General features: G+C 37.2%; 1 protein-coding gene and 1 non-coding gene across 5 annotated transcripts in view; one reads left to right on the forward strand and one right to left on the reverse strand.

The window, feature by feature from the left end:
- LOC101741158 (furin-like protease 2) overlaps positions 1-23,330 on the reverse strand; it is a 310,342-nt gene that overhangs the window by 82,752 nt on the left and 204,260 nt on the right. The gene's annotated exons all lie outside the window — the stretch shown is intronic.
- TRNAS-GCU (transfer RNA serine (anticodon GCU)) lies at positions 2,144-2,225 on the forward strand. Its single transcript has one exon. It is a non-coding gene; the product is annotated as a tRNA-Ser (tRNA).

A 23,330-nucleotide genomic window follows, 5' to 3' on the forward strand; every position in this document is an offset into this window, starting at 1 on the left:
AAATGTAACGTTATTATCTGTAATAATATGTAATGTATATTAGTATTGTAAATGTGAAAGATAGCATGATTGTTACTCAATCTGCCGAAGACGGCTAAACATGTTTAGATCTGATATAATATTCAAATACGACAGTGGATTCTTTGGTCCTTGATTTACGGGACTATAAACCGACTGGCAGTTTAGGGACCGGAGAGTGATAGAGGTGACTCTTTATTACCGGGAAATGCAGCGTGTTTCATTATTTTTGAATTAGTATTAGTAGCAGTATTAGTATTAGTAGTAGTAGTAACTATTTGTAGCGGCCTAAATCGCGGGATACCTCTGTTTATTATTGGAATTGAACTGAATATCAATTATTGCTTAGATGGGTGGACGAGCTCACGGCTAGCCTGATGTTAAGTGGTTACCGGAGCCCATAGACATCTACAACGTAAATGCGTCACCCACCTTGAGACATGAATTCTAAGGTCTCACTTTTAACAGTACAACGGCTGCCCAGTCCTTCAAACCGAAACGCATTATTGCTTTACGGCAGACACCGGCAGAGCGGTGGTACCTACTCGTGCGGACTCAGAAGACTTCCTACCACCAGTAAACTAATTTTTATTGAGTATTTACTAAATTTGCAAACAGTTATCCATGTCACAACCGCTATCCACAAGCACTCTTAAAACTCTTTAAATTAGAAATCTCAACCTAAACCCCCTCGTGATACCCTCGACCTACGACAGAACGACCGGTGTGACGTTAAGTAGACAGGGACTGGGCGCACCGTTTATTGACATTTCACTTATGAATTGGTTCGCTTAAAGGATCGGAAAGGCCATTGCTTTTTCGGCTTAGGCATTACTAGTTTTTTTTTTTCGTCTCTCAATGAAAATTATAGTAATATGACGGTCTTGTTAAATCATGGTTTGCTTTGCTGTTTGGGTCAATATGTTAGGCAATTGTATTTTTGGATCACTAACCGAAAATAAATACGAGGACTTGCATAAAGCGCGCTTAAAATTATTATTATCATTGCATTTTTAAGTAGAAGAACATACAGCGACCTGATGGTAAGTAGTCCCTGTCGCTAATGGATACCATTAACAAGAGGGACACGGTGAAGCCGCTGTCTAAAAATACGATCTAAAAACTACTTAAAAACAAAACAATGTTTATGTTTTCATTTTAGATTTACTTTCATTTAAGAAAATCAGTGTATTTGAGAATATAACCAAGATAGTATAATAAGAGATTAAAAGATTGTCACAACACCCGTCTGTTTGTGTCAAAACTAATTGAGAGCTATCTAGAATTCACCTTCGAATAATTTAGAATGTCACCTGCCTTTATGACTTAATTATAAATTGTTTAAAATATACATTTATTACAAGCAAAATGCATAATATATTCATTATATTATTGAATTACACAACAGATGTGTTCACGTATCCTTTTACGAATTTCGTTCCACAGTCGGATATTCCCGAATTATTATTGGGATCCCGAGACGCGATTAAACTATGTCCAACTTTACTGTCGTGCAACCTCTTTGACAGGACATAAGACCTACAACGACTAGACACACACTAAGACAGACAATTGACAAGAATTCAAAAATAAAGAGAGAAATGAAACGAGGGCGTACGTGACTAGCGGCAGGATTTTTTTGACTTCCTAAAAGACGGACACGAACCAGACGATAAGGAACGAATTGACCGTTCTCATATGTACATAAAAATAAAATAGACGACAAAAGAACTAATCGACCGTTCATTTAGACTTAAGCATTTATTTTTTATGTGTCTTTAAAAATAATTCAGGGTACTATAAGAGTTTGATGGACATTAGATTGGGTTTACATTAATTCTTTTTCTGTGAGATTCGAAAACAGGCCTCGGTTTTTGAAGGTCGAGCCTGTAACACCGGCCCGCTGTTGCCGACCGCTTCTGTTATCGCGATCATAAATCCAAATAAAGTTTTAATGCAAAACAAGAACATCGATAAATTATAAGAAAATACGAGAGGGAACGCCTTCTTATAAAAAAAAAAAAATGTTAAAGAAAAACAAATTTACCTAATACAACAACTGCGCAAACACTTCGGGAGGGCTTAGTTTACAAACTGGTATAGATATTTCGTTTGAGCACCGCATGACGAGGTGGCCGAGAGGTTAAGGCGTTGGACTGCTAATCCAATGTGCTCTGCACGCGTGGGTTCGAATCCCATCCTCGTCGAAATTTTTTGACCAAATATTATTCGACCAAATGGATTTTTATCCTCACTCCCGTATAAAAGTTCAAAGCCGCCTATCGACATCATCTCAAAAACATTTCGCTCGGTTACGCAAGAAAGGCTTTAATTAAGTTCCAGTAAATGGGATCTAATTATAAGAAAGAAAAAAAAGGAAATTCTCTAGAAAGGTTTCACGGGATGGACGTAAAGAAAAAACATTTTTCATAAACATTCGCCTCAAGATAAGAGTGCCTTTTTTCATCAAAAATTTCGGAAGCATCCACCGCATAATGTTGTAATTTGACTAAATTAACTATATATTTGAAAAGAAAAAAAAGTTGAATTTGCAAAAGTTTCCTTCGTAAAATAGTATGTGAATTGAATCAAAAGTCAGCCGTCTTCAATACAACCCGCAGAGTACATTACAAGGAATATTTATTTTCTTCGTCATAAAGCTTGTAACTCACCATAGACATCGCCTAGTCTGGGCCATGCTTAATTCCATAAGGACGGTGACTACTAATACGAGTAGTAGCAGACACCATGTATAGACATGGCATATAAAAGTAGATAAACATAAGCATTACCCAACACTCTTCATACCATATAATATGTATGTAATTGTATTGCTGTTGATTGAAATTATGTGAATCTATTTTACAGTTTTTATAGATATGTATAGCTGGTATTATGTGTTTACAAGAGCTCTTACACGGGGATGTCTTACATTACAACGTGGAAAGGTCAACTCACCTTGAGACGATTTGGTCTAAATCACAATTTTATAACAGCAGTCCACGAATCAATATTTTCTATACATTCTGTCAAAAAAGTATCGCGAATGGATGATTTGTTTATGGCAGAAAATTCCATATTACTTTTTTTTGTTGTTAGATTGGCACAACTGTTTTCCATTTTGGCGCGCAGTCGCATTTTTTATTTATATTAAATACGTTATAGCATATCTAATATAAGAGTTATAGCATATCTAATTTGTATTGCGAATATCATAATGGAAAAAACATCGAACAAAAAGTTTGTCTTAAATCTTGCATCGCCAATGGAATTTCGTTTTCGGAATCACTGAAAATGTTACAGAAGGCTTACGGTGAATATACTTTGTCAAGAACACGTGCTTATGAGTAATGGATGAATTTCGCCGCGCTGGTAGGCCATCGACCTCTACCACTAAAGTTAAAATGCCAAAAGTGACGAAAATAGTGACTGAGAATCCTCATTCAAATTTGAGAGATAGCCGCCGTAATTTCTGTGATTCAGGATCCGTACTATTTTAAATAATCGTTTGGGTATCAAACATGTTGCTGCTCGGCTAGTCCCAAAAGACTTGGATTTTCTTCAGAAATTCAATCGCATAAGAATCGCTGAGAACGTGCTAGAATCAATTCCGGCTTCCGATTGCTGCTGGTGACGAGATGTGGATTTACGAGTTTGTCATGCAAACGTGCAAACAAACTTCGAAGTGGGGCCTTCAAACTCTGAATCCGAAAAAACCACGCCAAAGTCGATCAAAAGTCAAAATCTACTGTTTTCTTCAAACTATCGCGTTGTTGTGGCGTTTAAAAGATCAAATTCAGCGGAAAAAGCTAAATTAGTTGAATTTTTTTTTTGTAACACTATAACGCGCCTTCCCATCTTTTTATACGAATTTTTCACCAAAAACTCAACAAATACCATAGAGCCACGTCCTTATTCACCAGATATGGCAGTGTATCTGCAATCAATTCATAGACTATAAGCATATACGCTGATGCAATAGACGGGCAATACAAATATAATTACCGTGATGCACTTCAGGGGTATAACGTTTCGTCCGAGCTAAGCCGGAGCGGGCCACTGGGTATTTTATTTTAAAAACCATTATAACATACAGAATATTCAGAGGCCGTTCCGTAGTTCCCCTCGTATGCAAACGGTAAACACACGTGAAAATCCAATACTTTATTTTATTATCGATATTGAGTGGCGCGGCGGGTTATCGACGCTCAAATGTTTCGACTGAATTCCACAATTTTTATATTGTATTTATGTACACAGACCCGTCTCCTTTATATCGTTGATGAAAACTGGATTTATATCGACGCTTGAAAGGCAAACGTGACTAAGCGACAATGCGTGAACTTTACAGTAGACTAATTTAAAGTTGAAATACCTGAAAACAAAATTTATTTTAACGAATCTAGCTGTAGCAGAATCTAGCTAGTAGCTGTAGGATTGAAATGATTTTAATAGACTGTTGAATATGGCGGTCGAATGAGCGTGGTTACTGAATTTCATGGGCCACCAGACGGGCTCGGCTGGATCGCACGCAGCGTACTGATAGTCTGAGTAATAAAAGCACTGACTTCTTATGAACAATTGTATTTAGTCTGAATTAGAACATTTAATTATATCCAAGTTTGATTGAAGTGTACTGAAGACGCGCCCGTTCGCGTGAGAGGCGCTTGGGCAGAGAGCGTACAGAGTAATGAGTGACAAAACTGAACATTAAGATAGATTATTACTGCTTCGTACTGATTTTATACAGATAAACAATTTCGTTGTTACAGAGTAATAATTACATGTGAATTTGCGTAAACATAGACATAAAAATATATATTTTTTGCGCATCGAATATGTTTATTGCCTATCATTTATGTACAAAGCAGTTATTGTCTCCTAGTCACGTTTGCCTTTCAAACGTCGATATGTTTTACTGCTCTCGATATAAACACGAGCTGATGGCTCATCTGTGGATTAAGTAGCTACCAGAGCTCATAGAGTATATAACGGGAATGCCGCCACCCACCTTGAGAAATGAGGTCGGATTTCGCATTTCTTTTGCGTAAGGGCTGTCGTATCCATCAAACTGAAACGCGATGTTGCTTCGTGACTGAAATAGACTTCGACTGCTACTGGTACTGGCGAATCTATTTGCGGGTATGATGTTTTCCAGTTGCAATAACCAACCCTGCTACGTATTCACAACACTGATTGAATGCTTACTCTCAATACGGCGATTACAATGCGACTCGCGCGATCGAATACGACTCTTTTTAATAAATCGGTGTCGGAGCACGGTTCTGTGCGAATACCGTGCATTATTTTCCTATTCGCAGTTCGTTCTTGCCAATTCGGTCGTGTCCGAAGGAGGTCAATAGATTTGAAAATTATACCGGTTTTTGTCCTGATCAACTTTTATCCTGTCTGTTCATTTGTTTGAGCGTGATGAGCCGTTCAGAGTATTAATGTCGAATCTTAATTTGACATAACAAATATAGATATAGTATTTTTGAACCGTTAAAAAACAATTAAAAAATACATAAGCCCGACTAGCGTTGGTTTCTTTTTGCATATTATCTACCCTAAAGTAGACACGCATTCTAATTTGATGAGCGGGATAATCTTTATACAAAATACTTGACGTGATAATCACTTAAGGCGCAGCAATTAAAAAGCATGTCCTGAGCCCCGTACATTATCTGATTTTGTTTTACATTACGTGCAATGCAAAAATAGAGTTTCATTCCTTTACACCAGCCTTTCTCAAAGTGGGTGATAACGCCTCCTTGCGGGCGCTGCATGCTTAGTGGGGGCGGTAATAGACCCAGAAAAAAATGGGGGCGTTGTGTAGAGGCTTGGGAGGCGATTTGTAATTTCATCTAGGAGGACTCCTAGACACCGACTGAGCTCTCGCTATAGTGGTTTCTAAGTAGGTGAAAAAATGGGGGCGCTAAAAAATAATTTATTCTCAAAGTGGGTAGTAGACAAAATAAATTTGGAAACCACTGCTTTACACTTACTAGCAATAACAGATGTGATTTTATACATCTAATTACTATCGCAAAGACATCCCCTTAAATCGATTATACCGTGATACAGTCACCGTTTTTCTCATACGAACGCACGGCTCCTTGGCCGATAGCATTTTCCGCGAAACTTATCACTACGGCCCAAGCCGGGTGACCCGTGACGGCCTTCCATTCCCTTTACGCATTAATCAAATTCCGGGTGTATCGGAGGTCAACTGATTCCGGATCGTACAAAGCAGATGGTCGCGTGTTTTCGCTAACACGTATCGTGTTAGGGAACGGAATAGACGAACGTAAATCAGAAAATATGTGTTGTTGTTAGATGATTCTTTTATAATGAAGGACTCGGTTGTGAAACGTGCTTATGTTGATATGTCTTATTTTTCTTATGTTTCTTTAACGAAATATTTTTTTTTTTTTTGGCGGTTCTAATTTTCTGGCCGATTCGATTATTCAACATCTCATTTGTTTTCGTCTATAAAATACTGCTCTGTTCGGTTACGTTCTTTTGGAACGTCAGAGTTTTTTTGAGTTGCTTAGATGGGTGGACGAGCTCAAGGCCCACCTAGTGTTAAATGGAAGCCCGTAAACGTGTACAACGTAAATGCCGCCACCCACGCTCACCTTGACACATGAGTCCAAATCTCAGTTTTTACGATACAACACACCTGCCCCACCCACCCTTCAAACCGAAACGCATTACTGCTTCACGGCAGAAATAGGCAGGTTGTTGGTACTGTGCGGACTCACAAGAGGTCCTACCACCATTATTAGGAAAAATATTGTTACGCCGGTAAGAGAAACTCCATCTATCGCCGAATAGTCGATCGAATATCGAAGGATCTAGTAGCATCTAGAACGCTCGAAAAGTAGAACGCCATCTGTTGTCAGATAGCGGAAACACACAATACTCGACTTGTATGAAATATTCTCGACGATTCAAGGGATTTCGTCTCGACTATAAAAGCGTTGCAGAGATGGCACGCAGTTAGTCAGTAATCGGAACTACTCGAAGCGAAACAGCGAACGGATCACCTGAAGCGAAGCGGAAGAAGCGAATAGAGAATTTTAGTGTTCCAAGTGCTAATACAGTGTTAATTTGTACATCGGTATAGTTTTTTATTTATCCCGAACCCCAGCGCGTAACAATATAAAGACTTTTTATGCTAATATTCAAAACGAAAATAGGACAGATAATGCTGAGCCACCCGCTTAAATACATCAAACATCAAACAGCGTTTTCGTTGTACAAACTCGAATATAAAATACACCGTACCTTTACTCAATAAAAGGAATTGATCCTTAAAATACTCTTTCTAATGTAGATACGTTTGTATGAAACATACGTCCTTACTTTAACTACGGGACATCGGTCGTTTCGCACGGCATTATCTTCCATTATTGATCTAAGTATAATTACGGAGCTTTGAATTAATAATCATTTTGGTATGAACATAAATTAAATATGAATCGTTGTGGCGATTTCCAAACATACTTAAGCGACGACCTATTTCAACAATCTCGCTAACTGAATGTTTCTTAGGTACTAATAGGTTTGTTCGTTTTTTAAAAACTAGTCATTTTTTTTACATATTTTATTGCATAGATTAGTGGACGAGCTCACAGACCACCCGGTGTTAAATGGTTACCGGAGTCCATAGACATCTACAACGTAAATGCCGCCACCCATCTTGAGATATGAGTTCTAAGGTCTTGGTAAGGTTACAACAACAGCTTCCCCACCCTTCAAACCGAAACGCATTACTGCTTCACCGCAGAAATAGTCAGTGTAGTGGTGCGTACCTGTGCGGACTCACAAGAGATCAAGAAAATTGTTTGTCTTTAATATTATTTGTCTATAGTGTAGTAGTAAGTAAGTATGCGCCACGTAGGGCACCCGTGACCTACATGGCAGTGAAAGAGTTAAATTAGGGCCCTTTCAATAAATAAGAGTTTAGGAAGCACTGTTCATTGCACGCACTGACATTAAGTACAAACAGCCAATGTTATTGCATTTTGAACTATAAACTCATAGCGCTAACAAAGAATTTGTGTACTCAAAAAACTTGCTCAAACATTTTCTTTAAACAAGCATAGCCTTAAGAAAATGTATTTAAAAAAATACATATATCAATACATCTATAGACAGTTCAGTGAACGCAAACTGATGATGGAAATACTAAACCAATCAACGAGACGATAATATAATTTATTATCTCGCAATCTTCATAATGTTTGTTCCGCTAGAAAGGAAAACAGTGTTGCCTCCACCTTTTGACGAGTAATAAATAAACGTTTTTCCTTAACAAAAAAAAGAAATAAATATGGCATCGGAGCTCTTAGGATGGATTTACGAAATGAGACTGACCGATCGTAAATGACTTTTAGAAGTGAACGGAATACAGGAAAATCTCTTTATTCGCGCTTCCTTCATTCGCGTTTTCACTATTCGCGGATTTTGAAAAACGCGACTCCAGTTCCTATATTCGCGGCTAAAGATTTCTTTAAACGCGGATCTAATCGGCATCTACACACTGATAAAAAGGACTCCAGTGTGTAGGTATCCGACCGAATATCCTTTGTAAACGGGTCATCAAGTGGACCAATAAAAAAAAAAGTGTGTGTGTCCGCTCCGACGCACGACTGGAGTTTACTGGATATAAAAAATTAAACGAAACAATACGAGAAATAGTTCTATATTACGACAACACGATACACTACAGATTATTAACAAATTAACGAGACACAAAACAAACGACTAACAAATATATGAAAATACAATAATGAGAGAAACGCGCGATCAGTACGAGGCTTTGTGGCGGACTGCCGGCGCAGCAGCCCGGCGTCACCTGCAATAACGCGGCCGCGCGTTGGCTCCTGATTGGCGCGCGCACGCATCACGCAATCAGGAGCCAATCAGGCGCATAACGCATTTCGTGTGACATGCTAGTACGATTTTGATTGGCGCGCGCACGCATCACGCAATCAGGAGCCAATCAGGCGCATAACGCATTTCGTGTGACATGCTAGTACGATTTTGGTCCCCATAATTTTCATACCCCGGGCCTATATATGTAAATCGATTCTAAAGGAGTAAACTCCAAAAAATAAACTAGACCTTATTACAATTATACCGAAGTATGTTTTTATTTTGTCACCTAGGAACGTATCCCCTGTAATCCCATATGTGTAAATTGAGATATTCAAAGTTCATGTTGAGTTATTTTAACCTACCTGTTCGCTGGTAGCCTGAGGGGCCAGCTACGCCAGGACGGAGTAGATGAGCTCACGGGCTCAATCTGGGAGAATTTGATAACACTAGCCCAACCTAGCAAGAGCAGTGTTTCACGGATCTAGGACCGGATCGGAGTCACGACCTACTGAAAAGGATCGGCGAGAAACTCAGTGGGATGTATCTATGGGTTAGTTCGCTCCTCAAACTCTTTGTCGTAATTGACGAGCTCGACGAGGAAACAGTTGTACTGGATAGATGACGTCATTGATTTTCTAAATCGCGCTGATACATTGTGTCATTTAAAAATTAATTTCCTAGCGTTCTTTTTTTTTTATTGCTTAGATGGGTGGACGAGCTCACAGTCCACCTGGTGTTAAGTGGTTACTGGAGCCCATAGACATCTACAACTTAAATGCGCCACCCATCTTGAGATATAATTTGTAAGGTCTCAAGTATAGTTACAAGCATAACCGTGGGCGTAGCTAGTTCTCTTAATTTGTACATTCACAAACATTTTTAATATACGAATATAATATTCTGAAACCATTCAAAATGTTTACTGAGTTAAAGTATTTTCATCTACATAACTTCAGAGCAGAATACCCAGTTCGAATGGAATCCAATATCAAATTCAACTACAATTTGAGTTAAATAGTTTTTTTTTTTATTATATCTAAACGAAAATATTTGGATTCTTGATTTGATTGGCAAATTTACAACCAAACAATCGTTTATTTAAATGTGACTATAAATTGTATACAAACTAGTTTTTTTTTTATTGCATAGGTGGGTGGACGAGCTCACAGCCCACCTGGTGTTAAGTGGTTATTGGAGCCCATAGACATCTACAATGTAAATGCGCCACCCAACTTGAGATATAAGTTCTAAGGTCTCAGTATAGTTACAACGGCTACCCCACCCTTCAAACCGAAACGCATTACTGCTTCACGGTAGGCATAGACGGGGTGATGGTACCTACCCGTGCGGACTTACAAGAGGTCCTACCACCAGTGATAAATTTGCATGGGAATACGTTGTCAGTGGTGCAAGCTATTTAGCTCCGAATCATACTGAATAGAGAGACTATCTATCTAACCAAAATAAAATTAAAAATCTTAGTTGTGCTTCCTAAGATACATTCAAAAATGGAAAGTTTTATGAATCAAAGATTAAAGTATGAATTTGAATTAGTCCAGTTAACCTAGAAATGGATAAAAGGGCGAATTCCAAATAAATAATAATAAAAAAAACAACGTATTTTTTGTGATAAATATTAAGATTTTAATCTGAAACGCGGTGTAATTACGCGGTACCTTATAAAATGCAGTTATATTCAGTTAAGAATGCTAATAATATTATTGTGCTTTAGTGCAATAATAATAAAATTATACCAGTACTATTTGTGTAGTTTACAACCATAAATGCGAGATTCAAGTCATAACATCGCTTTTAAATAACACCATTAGGTATTGTTACGCGCTGGGGTTCTGGATAAATAAAATTCTACCGAATTACAAGTTAATACTGTATTCAACACTTAGATCACTTAAAACACTCAAAAAAAACACTTTAAAACTCTCAATTCGCTTCTCCCACTTCGCTTCAGGTCGCTGTTTCGCTTCGAGTAGTTCCGATTATTGGCTGACTGTGGGCCATCTTTGCAACGCTTTTATAGCCGATACTAAATCCCGAGAATTATCAAGAATATTCCACACATTCCGAGTATTGTGTTTCCGCTATCTGACAATAGATGGCGTTGTACTTCTCGAGCGTTTTAGGTGCTACTTGATCTATCGATATTCGTTCGACTATTCGGCGATACTCTGGCGATGACGTTACTCTTACCGTCGTAACAGTATATTAACATCCACAAATACGAGAAAAAAAGATTAAATTCAATTGTAAACAATAAAAAAATATTTTTTTGTTCATCGTACAATGAACTTTTAAAAGTACCGTCAGCAAAACAAAAACCCTAACAAACATATTATACTTTCCATCCTATTAGGCCAAGTCCTGTTTGGGTACGTCTTTAGGCGCTCGGAACCACGGGCCAGTCGCACCCTTCCTTCCGTACCGGCACGGGTACCCTTTTATTGCGACTTTATTACGAACAATGAAAATTGTATTTACCAAGATTAGAAGCCATAATAAACACATGCGCGCTTAAAGTACGACCACCACGTTTCGTTTTTCCATATGAAATTTTTAGGGACTTCCCCCCCTTACCGACATCTGGCTTACACTTATATTCGCTTATTACGTACACAAAGCATATCCATAGTGTATTGTTAGGATTGAGTCGGTGAATAGAGCGTAGAGACGACGGGGCTTTCTATTCTGACGCATTGTATCTGAAAACGTCCTTACATATTATTCTTTGAAAGAATTCAGTTAGAATTTTGCGCAATAGGACTTACTAACTACGTCACATCACACATCTACCGTTTTCTATGTAATTGTTTTTGGTAGTTATTTTAAAGGTGACTAAAAAATTTAGGTAAATTTGTAAAATCAATTAAGTCGCAATATTATTAACGAAGAATGCACGTGAGCATCTCGGCATCCCTGTCATAAAGCCTTAATAAATAGACCCTTTTTTGTTATTTGACATCAACTCACTATTTACAAAAAAAATATAGTCATTTTTTAACGTAGCATAGTTTTAACAATCAGACTTAGTAAAGAAATAAAAATTAGCTTCGATACAATTTATTCTATTCTATCAGCCCACAGAGACGTCCACTGCTCGACATAGGCCTCCATAGGTCTAAAAATGTTAATTTTAAGTTCTATTCGAGGTATAAAAAAAATAAAACTAGAGGTTTCGCAACAACCCACGGTCATTCGGTAACGTGCGAACTTATTGTGGTACACTTCATTCACGGTTGTTCGCATAAGAGTTAGTGTATTGCGCAAACGAACGCTCTGAGATCGTGGTCAATGAATGATAAAAAAATATATTATTTTTTGTACGTTATTACAAAGTTAAGTCGTACACTGTGTGCATTACTAATAAAAATCTTACGTTACGGACGTTTTTTCACGGTTAGGGTACCCCTCGCATCGTCCCATAAGGAACTTCATTCCAAAAAGTTGCTTGTACCCTATCTGGAACTTGTAGCCTCCTTAAAAGAGAACAAACAGCTCGATAGCTTCTAACCATCGCGCGATTTTGTTTTAATCCTTACAAAAAATACTTCCTAACATCCATCATTCGGAAGTCTCACAAGTCTACAACGGGCGGGTATCAAAGTGGCAAGGTGACACACTACTGCATTACGTAGCTCGGGAATACGAGAATATTTTTCACGCGATGTATATTTTTGCTTAGCCCGGAGAGCATCTGTCGCAGCGCATTCACTGTCAGATTATGAGCCGAAGCTTTTGAAATGTCAAAGATACAACGTACGTTCTTTTTTTCGGGTATTTTTTTTCAAGATTCCTTAATGTAAATGGCGAGAAAAAAAAGGATAATTTCTTTATGTCCGCTTGTTATAGAGCAAGTTAACGAGACACGTTAGTTTTGAGACCACGACGATGTCTGTGCGTGTAGGTATTAAGATACTGCGTATTACCACCGCAACGTAGTGGTTTAGTTAGATCCTATTTAAACGGGTTTTTTTATTGCTTAGATGGTTGGACGAAGTCTCACTTGTAACAGTGTAACGGCTGCCCCGCCGTTCAAACCGAAACGCATTAGTGCTTCACGGCAAAAATAGGTAGGGTGATGGTACCTACCCGTGCGGAATCACAAGACCTCTTACCATCTTTATTACAGCCGTCAAACAACAAAATTGAGCCTTCGCCCTTGTGCCTTAAGGTGGATAACGGTTTTAAATTGTGACGTGAAAATAAGCAATATTTAATGTCATAGTTGCATCTCGCTAAGACAAATCTCGCGCCCCAAAACCGACGGTTAGAGTTAGAAGATAACAACACAAGTAAAATGTACAAAACGACATAATTGCCCATTGTTATATGGAAACTGCGGTGACATCAAAGCGTAAATCCTGTTTTGAAATATTACATGACAACAGAACTTTAATGATCTAATCGTTTTTTTTTTTCTATGGTCATAGTGAATAAATATAACAAGCACAAACTTAGTCCAGTTTAATGCGGCCATCGCATTCCGTGAACAAAGTTGATGCAGCCATCAATCGTTTTTAATTTTTTTTATTGCTTAGATGGGTGGGCGAGCTCACAACCCACCTGGTGTTAAGTGGTTACTGAAGCCCATAGATATTTACAACGCAAATCCGCCACCCACCTTGAGATATAAGTTCTAAGGTCTCAGTATAGTTGCAACGGCTGCCCCACCCTTCAAGCCGAAACGCATTACGTAGAAATAGACGAGGTGGTGGTATCTACCCGAGCAGACTCACATGAGGTCCTACCATCAGTAAAAAAATCGTGAAAATTGAAATAGAATTCTTTACTGGAGGACTCTTACAGGAGGGCCATTTAAAGTTTAGAATTTGGAAAACAACATGACAAAAATCTTTTTCAGCTAATTGGATGGAAACTAAACTTATTAAAGTTCAATTAAAAGCCTCGAACTGTTGATGCTGATACCAAATAAAACGCGCCTTTAATTACAAAGATAAATGTCGCTTATTAAGCAAAATGAATCGCAATAGTTTTCTGCTATCTTTAGTCTATTATGGCACTGCCACATTGTGATTGCCTAACGTACAAATAACCAGGACGTTGGTACTTACACACGAATGATTACATAATTTGCGTTTTTATTCTTTAACCCAAATCAATCCAGAAAGCGGTATGTAATCTCCTACGATATGCCATAAATAGTTTAGTGTTAGTTTAGTGTTTTAGTGCTTTGTCTATGAAATAATGTTTATTTAAGAATCTCGTGAATTCGCATTCATCTAATGTCTAGAATCTAGAACTAAGTAGCGGTGTTGTTAAAAATAACTAAGTGTGTGCTTATGATATATCCGAGTATTGTTATGGTTGCCCGTAGAAACATCGTTCCTTCCTGGTTATGTCCTCGATCAGTTCTGTCCCATAAATAAAGTATCATCCCTATTTCACATATATCTCTTGCAGTGATCTATACCTATAACAGAGCATGTTGTGAACCAGATTAATATCACCGTCAGGGTCTTTTCAAATTTCGACTAGAGTCATGTCGTAATTTTGCGGAAACATCGTGGGGCGAAGGTGACGTCGCCCGACAACCGTATCGAATGCATTACGAGACAACAACTAAACTTTCCATCTAAACACATATTTCTATAAACATTTCTAACAATAATATGTATTAAAACCGTGCCACAATAGTTCGGTAATTACTTCCGTTTCTCCATTAACTATTATTCATAAACGGTAATCGCTAACATTATAACATGAAGCCGGAAAGAGCTCCAAACTAAATACGAAAACAGGTAATTGAGTGAGCGCGGTCTGAACTTGAGGCGCCGCCGTTGCTTCTGTTCTATAATTTGGTCGACTAATTACTTTCGCTAATGTTACGTCGAATTTATCGGTTCGAATTGTTCCATTATCCAAATGCATTATCGTTAAAGCATCTACCACAAATAATAAATGTGTGAATAACAATCAATTTTAATTCAATAAGGAAGATCATATTTTTGGATCGACAGGCGAAAGTGAATATCGCGTAGAACATATTAAGTTATTATCGTCGTATTCAACTGACAATGTCTGTAGTTTCAATTTCTATCAAAGTGTGAAGCCAAAAATTATATAACAATAGTTGGAATCAGATTTTAAAGTTTTTTTTTTTTTTTTTGACAGTCCTTCATAAACAAAACAGGCCTTACTGGCCGATCTTTGATTTTGATTCGATCAGTAACAAACTCCGTAGGATCACCCGCTTGGCCAATCTTAAGATTTCACCGAAAATTCTATCGAATCTGTAGGGAACATATGAGCATCGACCTTTGTATCTATAATTGTTCAGAAACGTCACTTTCCAATTTACATCCTATCACAATTTCCGAAATCAAACAGCCCCTTAGATGTTTCGAGGGCGTGAAAAATATAAATTCAAAGCACTAACCACATTTTCAAAATGAAGAGAATCTATCCTTGAAAAATATACCTAGATTAGTTGACAAACCCAAAAAGACGGACAAAAATACACTGAAAGTGCATTTAAAACTCGAAATAGACGATAATAATAAGAGAAAAACCGATACTAAGAACAATTAAACTACAAAAAGCGCCTATCAAATATAAATATCCAGAAATACAAACCAGCGGTAAACACGTCTCTATAGAAGCATGCCGGTGGTGCTTAAGTAGGTACAAAATGGGAACACTATTGAATACTTATAAAACGAATGGGAAGAATGGGCCTCCTCTGAGAGCCATCGACGGGTGGGACGTGATGTGAAACGAAAACTTTAACTCGCGACGTTTAGTGGCGGTTTAGGGTTAAAGACGACGGTGCAATCGTTAGACTTGAGCGATTTTTTATATAAATAATTAACATTAATATTACACTACTCCACCTTAGTTCATAAATATACATTTTAATTGCCTTATTAACTCGCTCATGGATATCGGCAATGTTAGAGCCACAGCCAAGCTATTGTATGTAAAGCCCACGCTATCTTTCAAAACTCTAAATTAAAGTGTGACTAAACTACTGTATTTGTAAAAAAATATAACTAAAAATAATAATTGAAACGATATTGAATGAATTAATCTTGAGACGTGATTTACTAGCCTCGATCGGATTGGAATAAAAGCTATTTTTCCTTCAAACTGCATTATATGAATGCTTCGTGGCAAAAATAGGGTTAACGGTGTTAATTACAACTGTGGGTTCATAATTCAAGATAGTTCAGACTGGTATTAAAGGAATTGTAGTCCGAACATTTTAATATTTTTATTGTCCTTGTTTGTTGACTTGTCCAGCCCGTTTCTTCATCTTTATTTCTTTATTCGGGGCTGCTACGACGTTACGTAGCGATGAACCATAATCTATATTTCGAATAAATTCACGCTAATGGATAATTTCGCAGTAATATTATTATAAGTTTTATAAGATTTTGACTTTCATTTATCGCCATAAGATCCTATTTCAGTCACAAAAATGATATTTACGGAATTAGTAGGTAGGAAAACTTATAAACACAAAGCTTCTAACTTGAACCGATATTTAATAGCTTCATGCGAGCTCGTGCGATCAAACCTACTACTGAAGAATAAGTGCGTGTTACAATAAAAAAAAAAAGAAGATAAAAACATATTTTTAATGAAACAAACTTTATTCTTAATGATCAGGTCAGTGATCTTGTACTCATGTCGGTGTCTTGAATATAACAGTATCATTCAAGTAAAGTATAATTACCAAGAAACGCTGCTTGCTGATTAACGAAACAGCGACGAGTCGATGCGTCAAAAAACTAACCAGAAGCGAACTGTTGTAGATAATTTTAATGATCTTAAGACAAAAAAATACTGACGTAAATATTTGAAGTCGTTGACTTCGTGAAATGCGTCATTACACAGTTGTCTGTCTGTTGTACATCAATTACTGTTATTTTGTTATGTTTTGTCTGTAATAAAAGGAAGAAATAGATTTATTTTCAAGAAACAGAAATATTTTGAAGTCTTCATAGCCTTCAGGCTATAAGAACGGCTGGTGTACTCATATCGAGCGACACCACTATGCCGATGTTCCAATTACCAAGTTTTGACAACTATTACCAAGTTCAAGATAACAACCAATTTTTCTAATAACAACTAAACAGTTATCCTTTTTGTAAGTCAATGATTTACTATTGGTTGCACTTATCGAACTACTCGATCAAACTATTAGTAGAATAAAATAATAAATAAATAAATATTTACTAACAATCACGCCACGTTAACTGGTCCCGTGATAAGTTCGTAAAGAACTTGTGTTACAGGTACCAGATAACGGAAATAAATGTAATATTTTTATTATACACATACATATATTTAATATACATCCATAACCCTGGAAAAGACATTTATATTTATCATACAAATATCTTCCCTTGGCGGGATTCGAACCCGCGACCCCCTAGTGTAGTGACCATGTCACTTACCACTACACCAGACGGACGTTAATTGAGGCCGTCAGCGCAAAAGCGTCCTAACCTATAATTTTTCATATTCGTACTTAAATATTACAATTTATTTAAAACATTACAAACATGTTGGTGCCAATCCGGCCTATCCCTAGTATCACCCATAGATAACAGATGGCTTTGTAAACATTATTTTTGCGTGTATTGTTTTTGCCTACGAAGCAGTGTAAAAGTAAATTCAAACCTCATTATCTCCATAGTGACTATGGCCACTTTTGCGTTGACTACCTCAATTATATTTCGAATCGAGAATCGCAAGTACTACTTTATCTTCAGCTTCGATAACGATTTCTACCATCTTTTTTTTTCAGCCAAAAACAGCGACTCCGTTTTCTGTGATGTAAGCTGGAGGCTGCCTCAAGTCCGGAGTTACAACCCGACACGAGAGCACTCCAGGGTCGATTTGGCGTAGTACGTCAAACACAGTTCACGGGCGTCTCGATGAGAAGAGGCGAGTGTTTGTCAACATTCTCTCGACATCAACGGGCCCTATAGCGTGTTTGTTCACACCAGCCTTAGTTTGCTCATCTACCCTCGATTCCCAAGATTTATTCAACACTGTTTTCGGAGATGACTCGAATGTGTTATTCCTTAGTTTAAGCGTTATTTGTTTGGCTCTCGGGGGAATTTCGGTACTCCATACCTTTCATAGCAACTTTACTACGTTTGAACAAACATCCAGTGTTTTTATATGTATTTTTTTTTACAATATTGTTTTAAGCACGTCACTGGTTTACCTTCGGACTACATTTTACGAGACTCTTCAAACTAAAACGCGATCTCTTAAGTCGTCCGAAAACTGCCTTATCGAAGAAATTCGCTACGAAAACTATAAAAACGAAAGTGAGAACTGTTATTCTCGCATCGTCGAGGGTTTTTATGTGTCAAATTAAAGTTTCCGCGGAACTTTTTCTTTGGCGTTAACGAGTTGTTCAACTGAACGCAGCGACAAGAAACGTTTTCGCGTTTTCCTCACGTAAATTAGGTATTTAAGTGGTTACGAATCTTTTTCGTTCTGTTCGAAAAGTTAGACGGTCGTTCGGTCTCAGTGCGGTGCAATTGTAACTCCATTAAAACTTTGATCCACCTCACGGTCAATAACAAAAAGGCTATCCGTTCTCATTTCAACTGTATGTAAATTCAATTTTATTTCGATTTGCTCGCTGTTTCTTGGTCGTGTTTCTCTATCATAAATATTCAGAGCCGAGCTTTTATATGATATTAAAACGGAAGCAACTTTTTTTTTTGATTTCGTTCGAGAAACTTTTTCCATTCGCCTATCCCCAAGGTACGTACGCATTTGAGTTACAGTTATATTTCTCGCACGTCGTCAAGAAAGTCAAACAGTCGATAATGCGACAGGAAATGTTACAAATGTGATTCATGGAACACTCTGAGTATTCCCAGCAGAGTTTCACGAGTGAAAACTAGACGCTCTCTCTCTCTCATTCTGTTGTTTGAGAACTCCCAACTCGTACTTCTCATAGTTCTCGTCGAACTTGCAGACAATTACATTTACGAGAATCGTTGATGATGTTAATTTGATTTATCGTTTCGGTCTTATCGATTATTCTAGAAATAAATGTTTTCTGTGTTCAGCTACATTACTATTTATGATAAAGATATGAGTCGTTTATCTACAACCAGCGAATCCGGCGAACTTTGTTCCGCTACACGGTTTGTTTCACACACATCAACCGGTTAACTTCAAAATTCTACTATAGTTAACCATAGAACGTTTAGCTGTCAGTTGACATCAACCGGTCAACTTCAAAATTCTACTATAATTAACCATAGAACGTTTAGCTATCAGTTGACATCAACCGGTCAACTTCAAAATTCTACTATAATTACCCATAGAATATATTACGTTTAGCTGTCAGCTGCGTTTTGTTATTCCATATCAGTTGCGTTTTGTCATACCACGTTTTATGTCACGTCCCAAGGGAATGTGATAAAAAGTATCCTATGTCCTTCTCCTGGTTCTAAGCTACCTCTTCAGCAATTTTCAGCCAAATCAGTTCAGCCGTTCTTGAGTTATAAATAGTGTAACTAACACGACTTTCTTTTATATATATAGATTTGTATACTTAAAATTACAGCTGTGTGTTCGAGTCTACGTTTGAGAATCGATTCATTAAAAAACGTCAGTGCGAATTCTGTCAGCTCTTAGTGGGTTTTCCATATAATACTATTAGCGCATATTGTCTAATAATTAGTACTAATAATTAGTCCCGCAGTAGTCGAAATTCGACTATAATTAATTGAAATTGTAAGTTTGTATACTATTATGATTGTATTTTATAGTTCTATAATCACAAATTTCGCCAAGGCTACACTATAAAAAATATTAAGAAAGACAAACAGTATTTAATTTATTCTCAATTTGACCACAGACGTCAAGAACAAAAGTTTGACAATAAATAGTATGCATGCGTGTGTGCGTCAAATACATGGTATGTAGTGTGTGTAATGTTTTCTTTATTGATTAAATGATTTACCTTTTACGCATTATTTTTAAAAAAATTTAGCATTGTGCACTTCTTCTCTATATTCTCTATAAGTGTAGAAAATTTCATACTCCTTCGTCCGCGTAATTTTCGTAAAAAGGGATACAAAGTTTTTGCTTCACGTATTAATATATAGATTCTAGTCAAAGAAGTGTATTTCAAACACAGCAAACTGAGTTATCTAGTTTAATCAAAATACTCTCACATACTATGATGTTTGGAGACAAAGGAATCCAAACATACACATACATATATACCTACGCATTGTCTATTCATATACACACATTGTATATTTATTACATGCCTTAATCTGTATTTAAGTTTCGTTTAATGGCTTTATTTGTCTGTTGGTTAATAGCACTGATTTCATTCTGATGGATTTTTTTAATTATTTTTTGAATTATGAATGAATGAAAGGTAAATTATATAATATCATAATATCTTGCACTGCACTAAAATTCGCATGTCAAATAATGACATGACATACACCCTGCTTTTAACTTATGTAATAAATCATTTTCACTATGCTTAGGGAATAAATGAATCATTTCTTTCTTTCTTTCTTTATTTAGCACGGTATCCTGGTTCGATTCCCAGTCGAATTCACACACCGACAGACCAAAACTATACAAACAAATTAGGGTGTTCGCGTATTAATATCATACATACGTAATAGGTGATATATCAGATCATGTTTGCGGAAACGAACTCACTGCATCACCAGTTTATTGAACACACACCCTAAGCGGGTGCGTCTCTTCAAAATCCAGATACGATTTCCTTGTATTGAATTCAATTTCGTTCGCTCCGATCATCAGTTCCGTGTTCGAAATAATGGAGCGATTTGATAAAAACGACCCGCAATCACCGGATTGTTTTTCTGCGATGCGTCAAGTAGGTATACGATATTAATCCGTGTTATATTTTAAAGATCAATAAATAATAGTTTAAAAAAAACTAATAGAATACGCATTTATAGAAAATCCAACAAAAAAAATTGAAAATAAATTTTAATAAATTTGATTTAAAAAATAGTGTAAGAAAAAATGATTTTATTGTAAAAAATGCGTGGGATGCTTTTCAGGATATTATCAAAGTAACCCTTCTACTCATATCTGTTCATAAAATATTTATAACTACTGATACCATGCACGCATTTTGGGGAGTGCTCTGAGGAATTGTTCGAGATGATACCGGCATCTCCATTTTACCATCGCACCGCCCGCCACCGGAGTAGAGTTCATCCATACTACCTTGAGCCACTGCGGTCATCCACAGTGCGTTCCCAGAGATCTTTTTTGCCACGTACCATTCGGCTATGAAATGAGCTCCCCTCCACGGTATTTCCCGAGCGCTATGACATGTCCTTCTTCAAACGAGGCTTGTGAAGAGTATTAAGGCAGCGGCTTGGCTCTGCCCCTGGAATTGCTGAAGTCTATGGGCGACGGTAACCACTCACCATCAGGTGGGCCGTATGCTCATCTGCCTACAAGGGCAATAAAAAAAAAACGCCATTGTCATTGGTCCTTAATAAGTATACCAAATTTCGAGTTAATCTGACGTTTTGAAGGGGGTCAAAATCATGTTCAAAGATTCCGTTACATACTAACATACATACGTCTGAAGCTAATAAAAGCGTATTAAAAATAAGTGCGTTCATTGCATCCGATACTAAGATGTTAGTTAAATTTTCGTAAAATAAATTAGTGCGCATTTCGTTATTACATTATTATCTAAAGTAGACATGCAAAATAAACTGTTTACAAAGTTGAATTTCAATACAATTTCTGTTTAAGACACGATTGATTTTCGCTTCCTAACATGTTGCTATATACATACACGATCAATAAAGTTCCAAGCTCTTGAAGGAGCCGGCCTATGCATCTATAAGCAGTGGCACACTCGTGGATTTCGTCAGCTTTAGGAGTGAAACTATCGCGAAAAACGCATTAATTTCTCATCAGTGTTTTTTGGCTAACTCCAACTCATGCTATTCAAATAATATGGCGGTGTTAAAATCAGAATATAGTTTTGCACAATATAAACACAATAAACTTAAAAGTGATCTATACGTAAAATATGTAGGTATATAAAATATCTATACGTAAAAATGAGGTTCTTATACACGATTGAGTCTTGGTAATCATTATCTAAATCTCGGAATCTATAAAATATTTTTTACAAAGTGACCATTTATATATCTATCTATCTCTTAGGTTTATGGCGTTTCCTTTTAGATTTCGTCAATGTCAAGTGTATATAATACTCTGCTTTCTATAGCGTGATTCGTGAACGAGCAAGGTCACAGATAGTCACTAAGAATTAAGTGAGTAGCTAAGAATGTTGACCATTTATATATTGTACAATGTATTTCACGACTGACAAAACGACCCACATTCGACCTACAATTAAACATCAATCTCGTACGTAATTAGATTAAGCGCTTGACTTATCAAAGCTATCCGATTTCTCGTTGCAGTCTATCAAATGCCGATTGGGTTCCGACCTCCCGAAACGATCGACCCAAGTTATTTTCTCCCTCATTCGAATGTGTGAACATGATTTATGGGTAAAGTTAAAAAAAAACGAGAAGACGGCGACGGGGACGCACGCGACTCCGCCGATGTCCCGGCGACACGATATTAAGCGTAACGGATCAATCAAAAGTTTATTTCCAACTTTTCTAATATTCGTACACGTCTAACCTTGAAGATGTGTTGGCGTGTCAATAATAATCGTTCGCTTCAGCACCGAATGGTTTGTCTGCGAAAAATTGCTGGGTAATTTTAAGAGCTCAGACTTTAACTAGTCTTTTTAACGCAATTTACGAAATTCAAATATCTTAGATATTTCTATAATATAGTATATAGTAAAATCTACGAAGTAGAAAGGCTTATGCATTATAGTCACTTCATAAGTTTTTTTTTATTACCCTTGTAGGCAGACGAGCATACGGCCCACCTGATGGTGAGTGGTTACCGTCGCCCATGGACTTCAGCAATGGTAGGGGCAGAGCCAAGCCGCTGCCTACCGTAAGTATAAGTATATTTCTTTTTTTATTATTTACTTAGACGACAAGTCAAGTCGGCAGTTAGCGGTTATTTACATGAGTGTACCAGGCTCACGACAAGCCGGTAGAAGTGACGATTGCCCGTGAGGTACATAGCATCTGCCTACAGCAAAGATACTAAATGACGACCACCACCGTTCTGTCAAGAGTGATACGACAAAAAAAAAGACGGCTAAGCGAGCTCACGGCCGATCTAATGTAGAGTAGTTCTTGAAGCCCATAGACAACAGAGCATGACTACGGCCACCACTTTGACGCTTGAAGATTATATCTTAAATCTATAGTAATTACGAAAATTATATTTTTTGGCGTGATTGGTTTTTTTACAATGAAACCGTGAATAAGTTAAGTGCGTATTTCATTACAAAA

This window comes from Bombyx mori, chromosome 21 (genome assembly GCF_030269925.1).
Source record: "Bombyx mori chromosome 21, ASM3026992v2".
NCBI classification, from domain to species: Eukaryota; Metazoa; Arthropoda; class Insecta; order Lepidoptera; family Bombycidae; genus Bombyx; species Bombyx mori.